An 18082-nucleotide genomic window follows, 5' to 3' on the forward strand; every position below is an offset into this window, starting at 1 on the left:
ATTGTCCTTAAAGATTTTAAAGGAAAACACTGTAATTTTACAGATTGATCTGCTCTTTTTACAGTCAATAACCTTAAATAAAAGTACAGCACTAAAACTTCTACGGGCAAAAAACCCGTAAAAAAAGATCAAATGACTGGCAGCAGCGGCTGCCAAACAAAAACCATCAAATTAAAGTAAAACTACATTAACTGAAATATGTACTTAAAGATTTTAGAGGAAACTTTCCTCTCTTTTCAAAATCCATCCAAAGTTCTACAGCTAGAATACTGTTATTTTACAGCTTTTTTTTTTACATTTTCCAATCAAACAGGTTCAATAAAATGACATCACAAAATGTTCTGTAGGAAACAATTACTCTTAAAAAATATAAAAATATTTGTAGAATTATAGTACAACTAATGAATACAGCATTTCATATTTAAACATCATACTTATAGAAACAAAAAGTAGAAACAAAAAGTAAGTTGAATTGTTTTAAGATTACTTTGAAACATTCTCAACTGAAAATAACAGAAATTGCAAAATGGCGACATATGTTCACATTGTCAATGTGAAGGAGCAGTGTGCAGGATTTAGTACGTCTAACAATGGGGATGTAGGTTCCAACCAATGGATAACTTGTTCACTCACCCTCCTATCCCAAGTGTGTAGGATATATTGGCTGCAAAAAACTTGAGGCCCAATCATGTTTCCTCTGTCCATTATGCGCTGCTGTAGACGTGGCAGTGCAACCGAGAGGGCAAAAAGATCAGAATCAGAAACGGGTTTATTGCCAGGTAGGTTCACACGTACGAGGAATTTGACTAGGTGTCGTACAAATATATAAAAATAAAAAACAAAAATCAAAAAAAGAACTATATTAAGAACACTGTAATAAAAATATAGTAAGATAGCAATAAAATAAAGCAGTAATTTACATCGAAATAGAATGCAATAAATTATAGAATATAAAATATGTGCAGTAAGCAATAGTTAAACATTGCATTATTTACCATCCTGTGATCTCCATTATGTAATGCATAGAGTCTGCGTTGTGGCTGAGGTAAAGTGTCAGTGTAAGGGGCGGGCCTTGTTGAGGTGGAGAGAGGTTTTGGTCCTGATGGAGAGAGGTTTTGGTCCTGATGGAGAGAGGTGTTGGTCCTGATGGAGAGAGGTGTTGGTCCTGATGGAGAGAGGTGTTGGTCCTGATGGAGAGAGGTGTTGGTCCTGATGGAGAGAGTTGTTGGTCCTGATGGAGAGAGGTTTTGGTCCTGATGGAGAGAGGTTCTGGTCCTGATGGAGAGACGTTCTGGTCCTGATGGAGAGAGGTTCTGGTCCTGATGGAGAGAGGTTCTGGTCCTGATGGAGCGCAGCCTCCTGCCAGAGGGGAGGGGGGTGTACAGTTTGTGTCCAGGGTGGGAGGGGTCGGCCACTATCTTCCCTGCCCGCCTCAGGGTCCTGGAGGCATGCAGGTCATGGAGGTGTGGCAGATTGCAGCCGATCACCTTCTCTGCAGAGCGAATGACCCGCTGCAGCCTGCCCTTATCCTTGGCTGTGGCTGCAGCGTACCAGATGGTGATGGAGGAGGTGAGGATGGACTCGATGATGGAGGTGTAGAAGTTCACCATCGTCGTCTGTGGCAGGTTGAATTTCTTCAGCTGCCTTAGGAAGAACATCCTCTGCTGGGCTTTTTTGATGAGGGAGCCGATGTTCTGTGGAGTCGGGCACGTGCAGCTGGGAGAGCTTGTCCTGCAGCAGAGCCGGGATGATGGTGTTGAAGGCGGAGCTGAAGTCCACAAACAGGACCCTGGAGTAGGTTCCTGCTGTGTCCAGGTGCTGGAGGAGGAAGTGAAGTGATAACTATTAGTAAACCATAATGATGGATTTTATTATCAGCAGCTGCCAATAGATCCCTTAAATCTTGTATGATGGACCACACACACACACACACACACACACACACACACACACACACACACACACACACACACACACACACACACACACACACACACTCACACACACACACACACACACACACACACACACACACACACACACACACACACACACTGTAGAATTATATTTGTATTTATTCATGTTAGCAAACTATGGATAAGCTTAAAATGGGAATAATTTGGGTAAAACTGTGAGCTGGATATGGGGCCTGTTGACATGTGTTTTTGAGGACAAAGGAAGATGGGGGAAGGTGAGAGCATGTCCTGATTTGCATTCAACTTAGATCTAGCTACCGTGTTTGTGATATTAAGAGAGGTCCCTTGGGTTTCTCTGGTGGTTATCAACAGTAGCAGTTAAGTGAATACTGTTCAAACAATACCTGTGTTTGTGTTTTATATTGATTTCTCTGTTTTATCCTTTCATAAATGTAAGGACTACAAATGGCTATAAACATTCTGGGCTGGTTGGAGTAAACAGGGTTTTATTGCTCTGTGGGGGAGGTGTGGGTATGCAGGCCTTGAGACCTTTTGTTGGAAAGTGAGCCTGTTTGGTTTCCTGCTGGCCAGCGTTGCGTCTCCCAATGAGATGACCTGAAAAGATGACCAGCTGACCTAACACCAAACCCCTCCTTCTTACTCTGGTATATATCCGGTGGATCCCTGGCGTTCGGCCTCTTCTTCACATGCTGCCCTCGGGTGAAAGTAGCTCTGCAGTATGCGAACCAGGGCAGGAGTAAGCCGGCATTACTCCTTAAGCATTACAATATAACTGTAATATATCATGTTGTATTGTAATGATTGTATTGCATTGTCATATTGCCATTAAAGTAGATTATTGTTAACGGTTACTTTGTAGATATGGATTCCTTCCTGTATTATAACCAGCTTCATAGGAACGCGCGGAGATTTGAAAAGCGGACCAGTTATCCCTCCAAATCTCTAACAAAATGGTGACCCGACGTCTAGATATAACGAAGCTGAGGAAGAATTCAGACGCTTTCAAACATCTCAGACAATCAGCAGGACTCTGCAACTTTGCAAATAAGGTAAGCAGACGATGAAAGTCGCCTGTCTGTAATTGGATACGCTAAAACTTTAGGATTGTCTGTAGGCGTTTCACAGTGTTTTTATAGTTTAAATGGAATATACAATGCATATTTTACTATGTTAGGAAAGTTATATACAAAACGTAAACGTTGATCGACAGGTAGACGAAAGTCCTGCGTGACGTAAAATAGAGCAGTTTGGCGTGGATCTGCAGGTGTTTATTCCTGAGTGGCGTGGAGATGGTGCAGTTTGTGTGAATGCGAGGTTTGATTCCTGCACGACAAAACCTGGAAACTCGATATATCAGATCGAGTCGCCGTTTAAAACTGGGGTTTAAATAACAGACCAATGCTAAAAGCTTAAAGCCAGAGGTCTGTTATATATTAAACCAAGGGAGAGCGTTTCCCTTTGTCTGGAAACTTCTGCTGCTGCCATCTAGTGGCTGAAAGGGGGTATCACACCCTTGAAACTTCTGCTGCTGCCATCTAGTGGCTGAAAGGGGGTATCACACCCTTGAAACTTCTGCGAGCTAAAACTGGTACAAAAACAATAAGGGATTGAACATTTTTTACAACGACAGCACCAGGAGATGAGTAAACTCAAGAATCTGTAGAATGTAAATACATTGTGCAAAACACATTTTACACTCGAACTGTTTGCAAATTTAGACAATATAAATAAATGTTCAGAAAGAAGACATAGGCCTACACTTGATTCAAATTTCATTACTGTGATCCGATTGGTGTGCTCTGCAGGTTTACTATTGTTCGAAGTAACAGTGGGATTTAAAATGAGAGAAGATATGGAGATGTTCTTTCATAGTGTGTGGAATATGTGATGCTGGAAACATGTAAGTATTTCAGAGTTGTGTTGGGTAAATATGTAACAATGGATGAAACAATTTTTGGAGTGAGTTTTTGTAATATCATAAGTAGACATTAATTATGTTGTTTAGATGGCATTTAACAACTAAGACAGATAGTATGATTAGAAAGAGACAGAGTGGAAAGGGTTGGATTTATTTAACATCAGTGGGCTAGACTTCTTATAGGTAATGTGTACCGGGACCTGGACTCCCCCTCTGAGTTAGAAAGGCTTTGATCCCGACCCTCCAAGCAGACAAAAAGACCTAACCCAACAGGAGACTCCTCCTTCTCCATCGTACAGACAGAGAACCAGAGCTGAACCAACAACAACAACAAAACTACATCAAGACTGCAGCCAGAACTATCTCCACCTGTGGCATCCAGAACCAAACCAGCATGCTGACAAAGAGGCAAACTCTCATCGGTCCCTCAAACAGGACATGAAGTTCCAAACTGCGCCGCGAGATTTGGCACAATAGACATGAGAGCAGAATCCGCCCTCCATAAAAACAGCAGAGAGACTGTAAAGGAGGAGTGCAACAACAGTGGCATGATGGGGCTGCAGATGTGACTGGGCCAATGGCTGCCTACAAAAGTTACAGCGGATGGATTCAACAGCTGATGGACTGAAGAGAAGACAGAATCAGAGGAGTTGGCATGGTCGATTAGAAGTGAGGAGGCCGGGGGTCACGGCTTGAGAAAACCAGGGGAGGAGGAAAGGAGAACGGGAATGAGTGAGTTACACATAAACACACTTATTCACGAAACGCACATTTAAATAACTTGAATTAACTTCATAAATACGTAAAGACAGAAAGATTTATTAATCATTTGGTAAATTAAAAATAGCAGTAAAGAGGAAACTATTAAAGTAAAATGATAATCATCCTAAAACACACTGACAGAGTAGAACCATATTCTTCAATATTTTCATCATGTTAACAATTCATTCTTTAAGACATTTTTATTCACGTGTGAATAAAGTAGTGATCTCATTGGTTACAATATTGATCACCATTAAAAGGATAGTTTTAGGAACCACTCTATAGGACAAATCTTTGTTTGTATTAATGGCTAGTGCCAAGCCACATATTAAATTCCAATCTAAAGTGTTGATTTCACCATTGTGGCATAGTTATTACCAGACTTCGGTTTTAAATCCTTGATAAAGGAGGGAGTAATTGTTGCATGTTCGGACACCCAAGGTTCCACACACTGCTAAAAGACTTTAACATTGTTTTTTAAGTAGACCAGAATTATAATGACCTATGAAATGCAGAGCGACACAGATCCTAGTAATGTCTTGACTCAAGATAATAGTTATGTACACAAGTTTCTGAAATAGATCATTAGACATTTTAATACTAATTAGGTGTAATTGGATTGCAGTAGTAGTGGTACTCGAAGGAAGTGAGTTTTGTACCAAGTTTCAGGAAAAGTGGGAGGCGGAAGTCCCAATGACAAGTGAGAATCATCTTGAAAATTATAGTTGAAATCGTGACATATTTTTGTAGACAAAGGATACTGGCCTATGCTGAAATGTCAAAGTCTCTGCAGAGCACGACACATGGCCAAAAAAGACGGAGACCAACTGACCTTTGACCCTGACCGACAGTGTCACTTGACAAGGCACTGTGGATGACTGACTCTGGGGTGAACCTGACCAAACTTGACATGACAACCAGACAGTGTGAGTGTGAATGTATGCCGGCATGTGATCAGTGTAACTGCATGATTCTAAAACAATAACTAACCAAGCATGTTTTTGGACTAACATATTATTTTGGAGCTCCAAGGGAAACGAGAGGTTTCCTAAAAATTCCACAAAAAGGGGAAACCGCACATGTGATATTTTCCTCTCACATGAGTTGGCGGTTTGCAAATGTCAAACTAAAATCTGAAGATTCTGTTTCTTTTAGGCCTGAAGGACGGAGAGGAACACTTCTTTTCACTGAAGTGTTTACTGTGGAAATAATGATAATGATGTCAAATTTAAAATAATGTTTGTTATGTCCCTAACCAATTACCTGACAGTTTTTGTTCCCCTCCCATTACAGGCTTTTGTTACACATGATTTCATGTGTAAAAGGGGGGAGTGAGTATAATGTATAAAGGTTAACATGGCTGTAAAATTCACAATTTAAATGTTTCTTTTAAGGATTGACAGAAACCTTCCGCCCCAACCCAGATGTTCAAACTGAGCATTGAATGTAATTAACCTGCTCCATATCTGGGGATAAGATACTGTTTGATGAATGTTGAGATGTTTCTAAATATTGATTTGAATTATAGCAGGTAACAAAGAAGTAGTGGCCAAGGGGCTACTGTGAAACCGAAGAAGTTGACCTGTGATAATGAAACAATTTTGTAATATTTTAACAGACATTAGAGTAACTGAGGTTTGAAATGTAGAAAGAACATATTACAGTTAAGTTAAGCTAAAACATAGTAGTGTATTGAGACAGAATTTAATTTAGACAACATCATGTAACTAGCCCGGTAAAGAAGTAAAAGCCATAGACTTTATTATTTAGGTCATTATGAGGATATACATTTCATCTACATTTAGAATAGAAAGACATTTGATGACAGTTTGTTGGAATTCTGTATTCATTTTTTCAGCGTGATAATATCTAAGCACTGACAGGTAGAAGCAGTATCACCAGGAAATCATTCACTTTGTTAGTAACATGATTTTGGTTGTTTTTGAATCCATAACATTAGTGTGTTTCTTTGCCAGAAACATTAGCAGTTCATATTATATTTGGATTTTAAATAGGATTTCATTTAAAAATAAACACGGATGCTTGTCAGAAATTCAGAGCTATTGAAATATGTTATTTAGTTTACCTAAAGATGTTGAGGTTCTTATTTAGTTGGCACAATCCAAGTATTAAGATTCTGAAGCTGCACTGGCAGATAGGAGGTCTACAATTAATTTGGAAAACCTGTTCACAGACGTCTGTTGTTTCAAGACACCCCACCAACAGGCTCCAAGTGGGTCAAAACAGCTGAGCGTAGGCTTGAGGGAGTTGTATCAGATTTCTCCACACAGGTCGCTGGCGCCAAAAGGGGGACCCGAGAAGCACGAGGCCGACAGCAGAGTTCGTCTGGCTGAAAGTCATCAGGACAAAGTGGCTCAACCCCAGGCTCTCCGACCCCGACCGAGTGACCCAGCGGACCTCTTATGCCGTCTGCCTGGGAGAAAAGAGGGACAGCTCGTACCACGGGAGCCAGTGTGCGGCGGGGAAACCACCTACTAGGACCAGGGGACGACATCAGGACGGACGTGGCCCTGGCAGACGTGGACTACTCGGAAGCAGCGGACTGGAGGACCAGGACCCTGGAGACATCCTTACAGCAGACGACCCGGGAGGCATCATCAGCGGGCCGGAGAAGGAGGATCGGGAAGACATCTCTACAGCATCGACCCGGAAGCCGCCATCAGCGGGCCGGAGGACGAGGAGGAGGAAGACATCTCTCTAGCAGGCAGCCCAGAAGCTGCTGTCAGCGGATTGGGGGGACAAAGACACGACAAGCCAGGACGGCACAGGGGACTTGTCGAGGCAGCAGAGGAGTCTACTTCGCTCTGATCAGTTCCACCCGTGAAGGGCAAGCTGCATCTCCCCCTCCCTATTAGCTGTCCTTGTGGGCTATTCCTCCGAGGGGGGGGGGGCTGATGATTCTAGCACTCAGCTACCCCCTCATGGTTCCTTCACTGCCATGGAAAGTGGTGTTCTGTCTCCATGAAGGTTTCAAGTACTCTAAATACCAGCTTCGGATGGATTTACGGACACAGTAGAAAAGAATGACAGTGGGTATATTTCAAAATGCCTTGTCTAAGTTTATCTCTGGAGAAGGAGATAAAAAGGGGGATTTGTAGAATTATATTTGTATTTATTCATGTTGGCAAACTATGGATAAGCTTAAAATGGGAATAATTTGGGTAAAACTGTGAGCTGGATATGGGGCCTGTTGACATGTGTTTTTGAGGACAAAGGAAGATGGGGGAACGTGAGAGCATGTCCTGATTTGCATTCAACTTAGATCTAGCTACCGTGTTTGTGATATTAAGAGAGGTCCCTTGGGTTTCTCTGGTGGTTATCAATAGTAGCAGTTAAGTGAATACTGTTCAAACAATACCTGTGTTTGTGTTTTATATTGATTTCTCTGTTTTATCCTTTCATAAATGTAAGGACTACAAATGGCTATAAACATTCTGGGCTGCTTGGAGTAAACAGGGTTTTATTGCTCTGTGGGGGAGGTGTGGGTATGCAGGCCTTGAGACCTTTTGTTGGAAAGTGAGCCTGTTTGGTTTCCTGCTGGCCAGCGTTGCGTCTCCCAATGAGATGACCTGAAAAGATGACCAGCTGACCTAACACCAAACCCCTCCTTCTTACTCTGGTATATATCCGGTGGATCCCTGGCGTTCGGCCTCTTCTTCACATGCTGCCCTCGGGTGAAAGTAGCTCTGCAGTATGCGAACCAGGGCAGGAGTAAGCCGGCATTACTCCTTAAGCATTACAATATAACTGTAATATATCATGTTGTATTGTAATGATTGTATTGCATTGTCATATTGCCATTAAAGTAGAACGGTTACTTTGTAGATATGGATTCCTTCCTGTATTATAACCAGCTTCATAGGAACGCGCGGAGATTTGAAAAGCGGACCAGTTATCCCTCCAAATCTCTAACAACACACACACACACACACACACACACACACACACACACACACACACACACCCACACACACACACACACACACACACACACACACACACACACACACACACACACACACACACACACACACACACACACACACACACACACACACACACACACACACACACACACACTATTGAGAGCATCCCAAGGGCATTGATCATTTCATAAGTTTAGAAGGGTGGAACATAGTCTAACAACAGTTAGTTTTTGTTAATTTTACCTCGAGCCAAACTTGTGAGACTTGTTTCTGAAATCCCTTTCTCTTAAAGTGAATAAATAAACAAAAAAACGATGGAGCTTACCCTAAAACTAACCACTGGATTGCTTGTCTAACATGACCTAGTCCATAAATGAGGTAAGGGTGGGAACAATCAAACGCACCCTCCCAGGCACTGCGTGTTAGCGAAGTACAACTGGGATTTCGAAGAGGAAGATATGCTTGGTCAATTCTTAATAAAAAAGAAAAACAAACAAATTGAGCACTTGAGTTTTCAGTAGCAGCGCCTAGCTACAGCTGCGGAGCTTCGGTAAATACCACGAACAGTCTATTTCCTTAAAATGGTACATATAGCTGAATCTATATTTTCATCTTCCGGTGATGACATCTGCATAATGTCCCTGTACAATAAGGTTCGAGCATTTTGTAATCCAGTGAGGAAATTCAAGACCAGTAAATATTGATTGATTAAACAACACTAAATAAAATGTTAGTGTTTTCTTCAAACTCAGACTCTCTGCTGCAGCTGTACCTCAAAGACAAAACAATTGTCTGATGATCTTTGTCTGATTGTCCTGTACTTGTACAATGTGGGGTATTTTTAAATACTTTACTAAACCACATTCAATCTTATGTTACACACAAGTTAGTTATTACTCACATATCAAAGTCTTTTCATCTGCAAGATGGAAGAATAGCTGGGTGCTGGCTGGAGAGACTGATGAGGGACACAGGCTGGCGTCAGCAGCTTTCCACACAAAGCCATCACATCTTCTCTTCCATAGTCCTCACTGTCCACTGGTGCTCTGTCAAAAGAGTGAACATCACAGCTGTCATGTTAACCCTTTGTTACACAACATACAACCAACATGCGTCAAAAGTGACCCGAATTAGTTTTAATTGTAAATATCTTTGCAATAAATTACTTGAACCATTCAGGATTCCAGGTATTCCTCAATTAACCTGTTTTGGATCAACACCAATTCTAATTTTTTTTTTTTATTTCTTACTTTTTGAATAAAAATCATGTTTGTATCACTACACTTCTAAGGGACAACATGGGTCAAACATTACCTGTATTCTTTTGCTATGTTATTTCATGCATGGCTGAGTGTTTCTTTACTATACAATTTCAAAAAGAATTATTTTAGCAATGATTTGGACCAAGCATGTATGATGTAGTAATACAAAAAGTATTTTGGTTCACACAGTGTGACATTAGCTAGTCATGTTAGCTTGTAAAATATAGAGCAGAGCTAACTTGCAAGTTAGCCGAACATTAGCGGTTAGCTGTTTATGCTATACTAACAAACTAGATTCCGCTGTAAGAAAGCTGTGAAACTTTACATTAAACTTGGCGACAACACTGTGACACCCGCATGTTACGCATGTTTATGTGTAATTCTCCTGTGTTGGAAACGAGAGGGTGGGGGGGGCAGCACTGCAATAAGCTGTAAGCTAACGTTAGCAGCCACATGTTAAGCCGGGTTTCCCGGGCGCAACATCTTGCAAGAAACAGCATCTCAGGGCTTCTTAACATTTAACAACCTATTAATGATGCATACCCACTTAATCAATCAATGTTTATTTGTATTTATATAGCCCAATATCACAAATGTTACATTTGTCTCAGTGGACTTCACAGTTTGTACAGAACATCAGTATGACAATACAGTCACCCTCTGTCCTTAGACCCTCTGTCCTTAGACCCTCTGTCCTTAGACCCTCACATCGTACAAGGAAAAACTTCCGGAGAAAACCCACAGTTTAAAGGGAAAAATGGCAGACACCTCAGGGAGAGCAACAGAGGAGGGATCCCTCTCCCAGGATGGACAGACGTGCAATAGATGCCGTGTGTAAATTGAAAAGATAATACATTTGCAACATAGGTAGTCCAAATGTTTGGAAATGCATGTGTGTATAATAGGAAGATGAATCCACGAGGATATCCATCCAGGACCTATGATCCAGGACCACAGCCACGACTCAAGATCCAGGGCTCGCGATGCAGGAAACAGGACCACAGGATCATCCATGACTCCGGATCCCAGCGTATATAGACACCAAAAAGAAAGACATTTGGGGAAGCTGGGTTAATCGTAACATGAGAGTACACAAGTATAGACAGAGAGAAGGAAGAAGTAAGATGTCCCCCGACAAACTAAGCCTATATCAGCAAAACTAGGGGCTGAATCTAATCAGCCCTAACTATAAGCTTTATCAAAAAGGAAGGTCTTAAGCGCACTCTTAAAAATGGATAGGGTGTCTGCCGCCCGAACACAAACTGGAAGCTGATTCCACAAATGTGGAGCTTGATAAGAAAATGCTCTGGCTCCCATTGTACTTTTAGAGACTCTAGGAACAACCAACAACCCTGCATTCTTGGAACGCAATGGGCCTAGTAGGACAGTAGGGTATAATTAGTTCTTTAATGTAAGATGGCGCCTGCCCATTAAGGGCTTTGTAGGCGAGAAGAAGAATTTTAAATTATATCCTGTGTTCTATAGGGAGCCAGTGTAAGGCAGCCAGAACAGGAGTAATGTGGTCCCTTTTCCTAACTCTGGTTAGTACACAAGCTGCAGCATTTTGAATCAGCTGAAGCGACTTGACTGACTTCTTGGTACACCCTGATAATAAAGAGTTACAATAATCCAGCCTTGAAGTAACAAATGCATGGACTAGTTTCTCTGCATCGTTTTGAGGCAAGATATGCCTGATTTTTGCAATGTTACGTAGATGGAAGTAGGCGGTCCTTGAAATTGATTTTATGTGGGGCGTTAAAGGATAAATCCTGATCAAATATAACACCAAGATTCCTTACAGTCTCACTGGAGGCCAAATTAATGCCATCCATAGTTAGTATATCCTTAGATAATTTGTTTCGTAGATTCATCAGGCTTGATTGATAAATATAGTTGAGTATCATCCGCATAACAATGAAAGTTTACAGAATGATTCCTTATAATATTGCCTAACGGAAGCATATATAATATGAACAAAATAGGTCCGAGCACTGAGCCCTGTGGCACTCCATGGCTAACTTTGGTTTGCGTGGAAGATTCATCATTGACACGTACAAACTGAGAGCGTTCAGATAGATAGGACCTAAACCAGCCTAAAGCAGTTCCCTGTATGCCAACTAAGTGCTCTAGTCTTTGCAATAGGATATGATGGTCGATAGTATCAAATGCAGCACTGAGATCTTAACGGGAAGAAACTCAGCTAACTAGAAGAAGAAACGTAACCTTAAATAAAAAATAAAACATTCACAAACTAAGGATTATCTAAATACATGTTTAACTCCATTACAGTTGCAGGACTCACCAGATCTCAAGTCTTCTGTTCTTTGTTGACGTCCCGATGCTCATATTGAACATGTAGATTTAAAACGATCCCGATATTAATCCATAAACTCCTGCAGCAGAAATACAGACAGCTGTAGCTCGGAGGAGGAGACCCGCTCAAACTGATGTGGAATTTTCAAATGTGAAGGACAGGCGTGGACAGTTCTAATTGGCAGGTGTCTTCGATTACGTTTATATTAACCAATCAGGAGTGTTGTGGACTCATTCCAAACATGCCTGACTTGTCTGCCGTGTTTTGGCTGAATTCTATTTCAAGTGCCGTAGCTCTGGCTGTCGGCCAGAATCCGAAACCCATACATTATACTGTAAAACTAAGGCAAGGCAAGGCAAGGCAAGGCAAGTTTATTTATATAGCACTTTTCAACACAAGGCAATTCAAAGTGCTTTACAAAAAATGAAAGAGATTAAGAAAATGGCATTTAAAATCAGTCATTAAAAAGAAAAGCTAATAAAATAAACATTAAAAGAAAAAATACATGGATAAAAGTTACAGTGCTGTCAATTAAACATTAAAAGAAAAAAGTACATGGATAAAAGTTACAGTGCAGTCTAAGATATGAATAGTTCAATTAAAAGCAGCGACAAAAAGAAAAGTCTTCAGCCTGGATTTAAAAGTAGTCCAGAGTTGTAGCGGACCTGCAGGTTTCTGGGAGTTGTTCCAGATATTTGGAGCATAATAACTGAATGCTGCTTTACCATGTTTAGTTCTGACTCTGGGGACAGAAAGCTGACCAGTCCCTGAAGACCTGAGAGATCTGGATGGTTCATAATTTAGCAGGAGGTCAGAAATGTATTTTGGGCCTAAACCATTCAGTGCTTTATAAACCAGCAGCAGTATTTTGAAATCTATTCTTTGACACACAGGAAGCCAGTGTAAAGACTTCAGAACTGGAGTGATGTGATCCACTTTCTTAGTGTTAGTGAGGACTCGAGCAGCAGCGTTTCTGAATTAGCTGCAGCTTCCTAATAGATTTTTTAGTGAGACCTGTGAAGACACCATTGCAGTAGTCGAGTCTACTGAAGATAAAAGCATGGACAAGTTTTTCCAAATCCTGCTGTGACATTAGTCTTTTAATCCTAGATATGTTCTTTAGGTGATAGTAGGCTGATTTAGTAACAGTTTTAATGTGACTGTTGAAACTCAGGTCAGAGTCCATGACTACACCTAGATTTCTGGCTTATCTGTTGTTTTGAACATTGCACACTGAAGCTCAGCGCTAAACTTTTATACGTTCTGCCTTGGCTCCAAAACCATTACCTCAGTTTTATCTTTGTTTAATTGGAGAAAGTTCTGACACATCCAGTCATTGATTTGTTCAATGCACTTACTCAGTGTTTGAATTGGAGCATAGTCTCCTGGTGAAATTGTTACGTAAATTTGTGTGTCATCTGCATAGCTATGGTAACTTATTTTGTTGTTCTTCATTATCTGAGCCAGTGGTAGCATGTAGATGTTAAAGAGAAGAGGCCCCAAGATGGAGCCTTGAGGAACCCCACATGTCATATTTGTCAACTCAGATGTGTATTTACCTATAGAAACAAAGTTATTTCTGTCCTTTAAGTAGGATTCAAACCAATTCAGAACTGTTTCCGAAAGTCCCACCCAGTTCTCCAGTCGGTCTAGTAATATGCTGTGGTCAACAGTGTCAAATGCAGCACTGAGATCTAATAATACTAACACTGAAGTTCTGCCACTGTCTGTGTTTAAGTGGATGTCATTAAAGACCTTTACAAGAGCAGTCTCAGTGCTGTGGTTTGGACGAAAGCCTGACTGGAACACATCGAAACAGTTATTTAAATGCAAGAAATTACTCAACTGTTGAAAAACAACTTTTTCAATGATTTTACCTAGAAATGGGAGGTTTGATATGGGCCTGTAATTGTTCATTACTGAAGCATCTAGATTATTCTTTTTTAAGAGCGGTTTAATGACTGCAGTTTTCAGGGCCTGTGGAAAAACACCTGAGTGAAGAGATTTGTTTACTATATGAAGTAGATCTGAGGCCATGCAAGGCAAAACATCTTTGAAAAATCCTCTTGGAATAATATCAAGGCAGCAAGAGGAGGATTTCAGAAGTTGAATAATGTCCTCTAGGTTTTTATCATTAATCTGATGGAATTGTGTCATGGTGTTTGAATTGATGTTAAGTGGAGATAGGGACAACACATTTGCTGTTCCTGATGCAGAGGCACTGACTGCTTGTCTGATTTTCTGAATTTTGTCAGTGAAAAAGGAGGCAAAATCATTGCAGGCCCTGGTGGATAGAAATTCAGAGGCTACTGACACTGGGGGGTTAGTTAGTCTGTCGACGGTAGCAAACAAGGCACGTGCGTTGTTTTTGGTAATGATGTCAGAGAAGAACGATTGTCGTGCGTTTTTCAATTACAAATTATAAAGGCCAAGTCTCTCTTTATAGATTTCAAAGTGAACCTGGAGATTTGTTTTTCGCCACCTGCGTTCAGCTTTTCGACATTCTCTTTTTTCTGTTTTCACGGTCATGGCCTTTCTCCATGGAGATATTTTCTTGCCAGACACTTCCTTTACCTTAGTTGGAGCAATGGCATCTATAACATTTTTAATTTTTGAATTAAAATGATGGGGCAGCAGCCTCATCCGTGGCCGAGGCAAAGCAGCGGGTGTGGGAGAAGTTCGGAGAAGACATGGAGAAGGACTTTCGGGCGGCACCAAAGTTGTTCTGGAAAACTGTCCGACACCTCAGGAGGGGGAAGCAGGGAACCATCCAAGCTGTGTACAGTAAGGATGGGACGTTGTTGACCTCAACTGATGGAGTGTTAGGGCGTTGGAAGGAACACTTTGAGGAACTCCTGAACCCGACAACTCCGCCCTCTATGTTAGAGGCAGAGCTGGAGTATGACGGGGGATCAACACCAATCACCCGGGGGAGGTCACTGAGGTCGTCAAACAACTCCACAGTGGCAAAGCCCCGGGGGTGGATGAGATCCGCCCGGAAATGCTGAAGGCTCTGGGTGTTGAGGGACTGTCATGGTTGACACGTCTCATCAACGTTGCGTGGAAGTCGGAAACAGTACCGAAGGAGTGGCAGACCGGGGTGGTGGTTCCCCTTTTTAAAAAGGGGATCAGAGGGTGTGTGCCAATTACAGAGGCATCACACTACTCAGCCTCCCCGGGAAAGTTTACTCTAAGGTACTCGAAAGGAGGGTCAGGCCGATTGTCGAACCTCAGATTGAGGAGGAACAATGCGGATTCCGTCCTGGTCGTGGAACGACGGATCAGCTTTTTACTCTCGCAAGGATCCTGGAGGGGGCCTGAGAGTACGCTTATCCGGTCTACATGTGTTTTGTAGACTTGGAGAAGGCGTATGACCGAGTTCCCAGGGAGTTACTGTGGGAGGTGCTGCGGGAGTATGGGGTGAGGGGGGTCTCTACTCAGGGCCATCCAATCTCTGTACTCCCAAAGCGAGAGCTGTGTCCGGGTCCTCGGCAGTAAGTCGGACCCATTTCCGGTGAGGGTTGGCCTCCGCCAGGGCTGCGCTTTGTCACCAATCCTGTTTGTAATATACATGGATCGGATTTCGAGGCGTAGTCATGGGGGAGGGGGTCTGCAGTTCGGTGGACTAAGGATTGCACCACTGCTTTTTGCAGATGATGTGGTTCTAATGGCTTCATCGGTCTGCGACCTTCAGCACTCACTGGATCGGTTCGCAACCGAGTGTGAAGCGGCTGGGATGAGGATCAGCACCTCCAAATCTGAGGCCATGGTTCTCAGCAGGAAACCGATGGACTGTCCACTCCAAGTAGGGAATGAGTCCTTACCCCAAGTGAAGGAGTTCAAGTATCTCGGGGTCTTGTTCTCGAGTGAGGGAACAATGGAGCGTGAGATGGGCCGGAGAATCGGAAGCAGCGGGAGCGGTACTGCAGTCGCTTTATCGCCACCGTTGTGACGAAAAGGGAGCTGAGCCAGAAGGCAAAGCTCTCTGTCTTCCGGGCCATTTTCGTTCCTACCCTCACCTATGGTCATGAAGGATGGGTCATGACCGAAAGAACGAGATCGCGGATACAAGCGGCCGAGATGGGTTTTCTCCGCAGGGTGGCTGGTGTCTCCCTTAGGGATAAGGTGAGAAGTTCGGTCATCAGGGAGGGACTCGGAGTTGAGCCGCTCCTCCTTCGCGTCGAAAGGAGCCAGTTGAGGTGGTTCGGGGCACCTAGTTAGGATGCCACCTGGGCGCCTCCCTAGGGAGGTGTTCCAGGCACGTCCAGCTGGGAAGAGACCAAGGGGTAGACCTAGGACCAGGTGGAGGGATTATATCTCTTCGCTGGCCTGGGAGCGCCTTGGGATCCCCCAGTCAGAGCTGGTTGATGTCGCCAGGGAAAAGAAAGTTTGGGGCTCTCTGCTGGAACTGCTACCCCCGCGACCCGACCACGGATAAGCGGGAGAAGATGGATGGATGGATGGAATTAAAATGATCTACTAGCTCATTTACTGAGATGTTGGCAGGGGCAAGTGTGGAAGAGAAATTCTGAGTAAACATTTCCCTAGTATTTTCAGTTAAATATCGCTTGTGGTTACCTCTTTTTGAACATTTTTGTGAACAGAAATATGGCTCTCAAAGAAAACACAGGAATGGTCAGAGAGTGCAACATCAGTCACCACAACCTTAGAGATATTCAGACCCTTTGAGATAATTAAGTCCAGAGTGTGCCCCTTATTGTGCGTGGGCTCCGTCACATGCTGAGTCAGTCCATAGCTATCAAGAACACAAAACAGTTCTTTAGCCCCTCTGTCCTGGGGGTTGTCAACATGGATGTTAAAATCACCAACTATGACTAGATGGTCAAAGTCAATACACACTATAGACAGCAGTTCAGTAAAGTCATCAAAGAAGCTTGCACAGTATTTGGGTGGTCTATAGATATTTAGGAACAGAGCTCGAGAGGAGCATTTCAGCCGAAGGGCCACATATTCAAAAGAATCAAAGTTTCCATACGATGTCTTCCTGCATTGAAGAGAATCATTGAACAGAATAGCAACTCCACCCCCTTTCTTATGCATTCTTTCCTGACTCATAAAACTAAAGTTGGGAGGGGTTGATTCGATAAGAACAGCTGCACTGTTATTTTGTTCAATCCAAGTTTCTGTTAAAAACATAAAATCGAGATTGTGCTCAGTGATAAAATCATTGATTAAAAATGTTTTTCCTGCCAAAGACCTGACATTTAATAAAGCTAGTTTAAGTTTGTTAAACACACTATCAGTCATGTTTTTTGTAACAAGCTGTGGCTGACATGGAATCACTGCTAAATTAGATACACTCACACAAACGTTTGAGCGCTTCCTGTTTCTATGATTCACCGCTCTTAATCTATTACCTATCAACACAGATATCGGCAAAGCTACAGGCAGGCAGGGCCCCGACATGTCCTGGAAAGAGTTGAGAGTGCCATACGCCCTTGAGCCTGGACCCATCACATATCAGTAAGAGTTTGTTGTGTTTTGTACACACACATCCTTATCAGGCTTCGGAGACTGCAGATGCCCCCTCGAAGGGAGGGGAGGTGGTCGACGTAGGCACGGTGATGGAGACGGGCTAGATCAGGGGTGGCCAACCCGCGGCTCGCGAGCCGCATGCGGCTCGAGAGCCAGTTTCATGCGGCTCTTCAATTCATATCGAATTTTATATGTGTGAGTGTGGGGGAGAGACACGGACTCCTGACAGTTAGACCTGATATTTAATAGGTCTGTTAAGTATTGAATGCTGATAATTCTGACGTAATTTGACCGGTCAAAGTTGTTTGGGCACGGATAAAATCACTCCGTTACTTTCGTCCCGGCTCTCCCTACGTGTGTATGTGTGGTGTCAGGTGTCAGTATGAGAGGATGACAGCGCCGCCGTCTAATTTTGATCAGGAGCGAAGCGGAGGGGTCTAGATCTG

The 18082-nt window shown here is 42.7% G+C and overlaps 1 long non-coding RNA gene across 1 annotated transcript; it reads right to left on the bottom strand.

Moving 5' to 3' along the window:
• Window positions 1–1699: 1699 nt before the first annotated feature.
• On the bottom strand, window positions 1700–12174 carry LOC117557240. Its single transcript, XR_004570682.1, has 3 exons — window positions 12129–12174; window positions 9466–9610; window positions 1700–1818 (listed from the first exon to the last, which is right to left on the bottom strand). It is a non-coding gene; the product is annotated as an uncharacterized LOC117557240 (long non-coding RNA).
• Between the last annotated feature and the right edge of the window lie 5908 nt (window positions 12175–18082).

The sequence above is a fragment of the Gymnodraco acuticeps genome, unplaced genomic scaffold, assembly GCF_902827175.1.
Source record: "Gymnodraco acuticeps unplaced genomic scaffold, fGymAcu1.1, whole genome shotgun sequence".
Taxonomy (NCBI): Eukaryota; Metazoa; Chordata; class Actinopteri; order Perciformes; family Bathydraconidae; genus Gymnodraco; species Gymnodraco acuticeps.